Genomic DNA, 5181 nt, shown 5'->3' with positions numbered 1-5181 from the left:
TTAATCCATGGCACGCCCACATCTTGAATATTGCTTGCAGATGTGGTCACCGCATCTCAAAAAAGATATATTGGAATTGGAAAAGGTTCAGAAAAGGGCAACAAAAATGTACAGGGTGTGGAACGGCTGCCATATGAGGAGAGATTAATAAGATTGGGACTTTTGATCTTGGAAAAGAGACCACTAAGAGGGGATATGATTGAGATCTATAAAATCATGACTGAGGTGGAGAAAGTAAATATGGAAGTGTTGTTTACTCCTTCTAACAACACAAAAACTAGGGGTCGCCAAATGAAATTAACAGGCAGCAGGTTTAAAACAAACAAAAGGAAATAATTTTTCACACAAGGCATAGTTAACCTGTGGAACTCTTTGCCAGAGGATGTTATGAAGGCCAAGACTATAACAGATTTCAAAAAAGAAGTAGATAAATTCATGGAGGACAGGTCCTTCAATGTCTATTAGCCAGGATGGGCAGAGATGGTGTACCTAACCTCTGTTTGCCAGAAGCTGGGAATAGACGACAGGGGATAGATGGATAGAGGGAGTGTATGGGGATAGATAAATAGATAGATAGATAGATAGATGTTATCAAACTTTTAATTATTCACATTTTTTATGATGTTCTAAATTCACAACTCTGGAAGCACCAGCTGTAATTTGCAATGATCAAACAGCTGCAATTCTCTCTGGTTCATTTGCCATGGACATATCAGGCTAGATTCACCCCTGGTGCAACACACTGCAGTAGCTGTACAGAGGCATAGGCTGATCAGGGAGTAGCCAGGGCTGTCTGCTGTCTCCAAAACATTATCTTCTGTCCTCAATCCTCATCATCCTCTTCTTACCTCCAAGTATGGGGTGAGATCCTCGCAGCGGCTCATGGGTCTCCTGATTGCACTTGGTTCATGGAAGGTGGCTGGGGAAAGAGGGCAGGACAGGGAAGTCTCTGTGCCCTACTCTCCCCATCGGTCAGTATAATAGCAACTGTGGGCCTCAAGTGAGATCAGGGCCTCACCATGCTAGGAGCTGTACATACACATGTGCATGCTAGAGAGTCCTTGTCCTGAAGAGATTAGAAAGGAAACAGACAAGACAGACAAGGGGGAGGGGGGCGGGGACTGAGGCACAGAGCAGGGAAGCGACTGGCCCAAGGTGACCCAGCATGTCAAAAGCAGAGCCTAGGGCAGATTCAGGTCTCCTGACTTGCTGTCCAGTGCACTCCCTACTAGATCACTTTGCCTCTCCAGACCATGCTGCCAATTTAGGAGCATAATTTAAGGCACTGCACTTTGAACACTCTGGCCTGAATAAACCAAACGAGCTGTGCTGGGTTTGAAAAATGTCCAGTGTCTTGAAAAAAATCCCAGTCCCTCAATTATTGTATTGCAGGGAAAGAACTTCTGCAGATCTATTGATCCGCGTCTGCTATAGGTCATGTCAACCTTCAATCAGACTTGCCCTAACCCCTCTACCTTCCTGCTGATCGGCATCCCCGGCCTGGAATCTGAGCATGTCTGGATCTCCATCCCATTCTGCCTCATGTATGTGACTGCTCTGCTAGGAAATGGTACTGTCCTCTTCGTTGTAAAGCAGGAGCAGACCCTCCATGAGCCCATGTACTATTTCCTGTCCATGCTGGCTGTCATTGATCTGGTCTCCTCAACTGCGGTTTTCCCAAAATGCTGAGGATCTTCTGGCTGGATTCCAGAGACATCAGCTTCGAAGCCTGCTTCCTCCAGATGTTCTTCATCCACACCTTCACTGTAGTGGAGTCAGGGGTGCTCTTGGCCATGTCTTTAGACCGATACGTGGCTATCTGCAACCCCTTGAGATACAAGACTATCGTAACCAGCCCAAAGATTGCCCTAATTGGGCTGCTGTCCCTTGCTAGAGGGGTGGGGGTCGTGACGCCCTTAACCTGCCTTCTAACCAGTCTGGCCTACTGTAAAATGAATGTCATCCCTCATTCCTATTGCGAGTACATGGGCGTGATGGAGCTGGCCTGTGCAGACTCGGCAGTCACTGACCTGTACAGCATCGTTGTGGCCACAGTCCTAATGGGGACAGACTTTGTCTTCATCGCCTTCTCTTACGGCATGATCCTCTGCTCCGTCCTACGGCTCTCATCTCAGGAGGCGCGTCTCAAGGCCTTCTGCACCTGCGGCTCCCATGTCTGCGTCATCCTGCTCTTCTACCTGGGAGGGCTCCTTTCTATGTACCTGCATATTTTTAAGCTCGGCCTTGCTCCTCACACCCAAGTCTTGGTGGCTGACCTGTACCTCGTCGTTCCCCCCATGCTAAACCCAGTCATCTACGGCATTAAGTCCAAGCAGATCCGGAAACGAGTCTTTAAGTTTTTTGGCCAACAAAAGAGCTTAGCAGAACCCAGTATCTAGGGTGGCCACTGAGACAGCCCCAGGACCTCCCCTCCATTGTCCCCACCCTCTCCTGCGTGTCCCCGCCCCCACCAGCATGACATTGCATGCACAGTGCATGTGAGCTCACGCCGGCAGGGGTGGAGCAACATACTCCGCAAAACACCATCCTCCGTGCATGAAACCAGAGATAACCATGGCTGGTTTTATATCAGCACCAGATAGGGGACAAACCATACAAACCAAGTCTGTCTGGATTAAAACCGAATGAATGGCTTGCCTACCAGTATCCCACCTGCTGCAGTAAGGGGCCAGATGTCAAGAGGTGCTGAGCAGCCCGACTCTCAATGAAGCCAATGGAGCTAATCCTGAGGGGTACTGAGCTATTGCTGTCACCATCTGGCTTCTCAGCAGAGCTGTCTGAAAAGTCAGTACACATTTTTGGAAACTTTTTTTATCATTTGATTGGACCATTTTCACCCAGGATTTGCTATTCCAATGCGTTGTTTTAAAATGCCAATGAAATTTTTGGAAATTATGTCAGTGCCATTTTTTTTTAATGTTGATTTTTTTTTGTAAATGTTAACACCATTTTTTGAAAGTTCAGTGAAGTTCTTTTGAAAATGTTCTTTTGAAATTTCAGCCGGCTATCTGGCTGGTTGAAAAATACCATGATTGCTTTGTCAAATTTTTTTACTGGGTTCCAAAATTTGGAATTTTTTTTGTCATTATTTGAAAAATCAAAGACTTGTGACCATTTTGACATGTCAGGATTTGGCCCCTTGTGCATTTCAGGAGAGCATTTTCTAAAGTACCACTTACGGGTACATCTCCACAGCCTGCAGCAGTGAGCCTGCAAGCCCAGGGCAGGGCTACAGGATGTGGCTCAGAGGGCTCGCGTTTCCATGCTAAAAATAGCTACGTAGAGAGCTGGCAAGAGGGCTTTGAAGCCGCGCGAGGGGAGCTGTGCTTCAGAACCTGAGCTCCAGCCTGAGCCACACCTTAAAACCACTGTCCACGCAGCTATTCATAACACGGCCGATGTGTGTCAACCTGAACTCAGAGGGTCGCTGCTGCTGGCTGTGGAGACGTGACACAAGTGACCAAGTCCTGTTGGAACTGATAGGTAAAATTTACAAAAGTGATTGAGGGACATTGGGTCAGATTTTTAATGGTTTTTAGGTGCCTAAAGATGCAAATAGGCCCCTGGATGCTTCTGAAAATCCCACTAGGGACCTACCTGCATCGTGAGATGCCTAAATCCTTTAAAAATCTGTCCTGTAGGAGCCTAAGTCTCACTGAAAGTCAATGGGACTTGGAATCCTAAGCCACGCAGGCACTGTTGAAAATCTGACCCTAACTCTGGTTCGTGTTTCTCTCCAGTGCCCCTCCAAAGCAAACTCCGTTCAGCCGCTTCCATTTACTCAAATCAGACACAAATCAGACTTAATCACCAGTCTCAGAGCATGTGCCACATATTGGAAAGACAAATGACAAATGCAGACAAAAAGCATCACTCTTACACACTAGACATTTGGCAAACCAGGAAAACAAGAATCGCCAAGGACAGGCTGCCAAGATAGGTCCAAACACAGCTATAACTGGGACAGATAGACATGGCAGGGCAAGAGCAACCCTTGACCAATCTCTATTGTCTCTGCCGCATACCATTTCCCCAGAGAACACGGAGAAGACAGTGTAAGGTTGAAAGTCCACTAGACAAGCCCCATCTTGGATGAGCATCCTCAGTGGAACCACCCAATGGGGACCTGGTTGGATGGTGAAGCTTCCCAGGTATGCAGAAGGAGCCTAGACCAGGTGTGCTATAATGTGTGACTGCTCTTTTTTCAGTTAAGCTGTGGTGCATGGTGCAAAGACAGACTTCTGCAGGCATGTCCCCCTGGCATGGGTTTCCCAAAGGAAAGTGTGTTCTGTACTGTCCAGCCCTCTCCTGGACAGTTCAGATATTAAGCCCTCTGTCCTTCTGAGGGGTCAATATGCACACAATTCAGTTTAAACACAACACTGGGTTAGTTTCAGGGGCAGGTCCGGGCACTAGCGCACCAAGCATGTGTCTCAGGCGGCAAGCAGCAGGGGGCGGCCTGCCAGTCACCGTGAGGGCAGCAGTCAGGCTACCTTCGGTGGTTTGCCAGCGGGAGGTCCGCTGGTCTCGCAGCTTTGGCAGTAATTCGGTGGTGGGCAGGCAGAAGGCGCAGGACCTGTGGACCTCCTGCAGGCATGCCACCAAATCCGCCTTACCAGCGGACCTCCCGCAGGCGTGCCACAGAATCTGAATTACCAGCGGACCTCCTGCAGGCATGCCGCTGAATCTGCATTACCAGCAGATCTCCCATAGGCATTCTGCAGAATCCACATTACCAGCGGACCCCTCGAAAGCATTCTGCAGAATCCACATTACCAGCAGACCTCCCGCAGGCATGCCACAGAATCCACGTTACCAGCTGACCTCCCGCAGACATGCCACAGAATCCGTGTTACCAGCTGACCTCCCGCAGGCATGCCAAAAGCTGCCTGACTATTGTGCCTGGGACAGCAAAAATACATAGATCCACCCCAATTAGCTTTGCTTAAAGAATAAAGCAAGTTTATTTAACTACAAAGAGATAGATTTTATGTCTGTATGCAGCAGAGTGGATCTCTGCTCCAGCCCTGAGGAGGTTAAAAACAGCCCAGGAAAGGGGCCGGGACTGGAGAAAGCAGCCTTTTGAGCTGGGCTGATTGGGGAAGTGGCAGCAGCTGGGGCCCACGCCCCAAACTGAGCCACAGGCCCTTATAAAAGGCA

The 5181-nt window shown here is 48.6% G+C and overlaps 1 pseudogene; it reads left to right on the top strand.

The window, feature by feature from the left end:
• The first annotated feature begins 1437 nt into the window (after window positions 1-1437).
• On the top strand, window positions 1438-2399 carry LOC116817217 (olfactory receptor 52K2-like; annotated as a pseudogene).
• Window positions 2400-5181: the final 2782 nt, after the last annotated feature.

The sequence above is a fragment of the Chelonoidis abingdonii genome, chromosome 1 (assembly GCF_003597395.2).
Source record: "Chelonoidis abingdonii isolate Lonesome George chromosome 1, CheloAbing_2.0, whole genome shotgun sequence".
Lineage (NCBI taxonomy): Eukaryota > Metazoa > Chordata > Testudines > Testudinidae > Chelonoidis > Chelonoidis abingdonii.
Note: the sequence above shows the minus strand (reverse complement) of the source record. Positions and strands in the feature narration are given on the sequence as shown.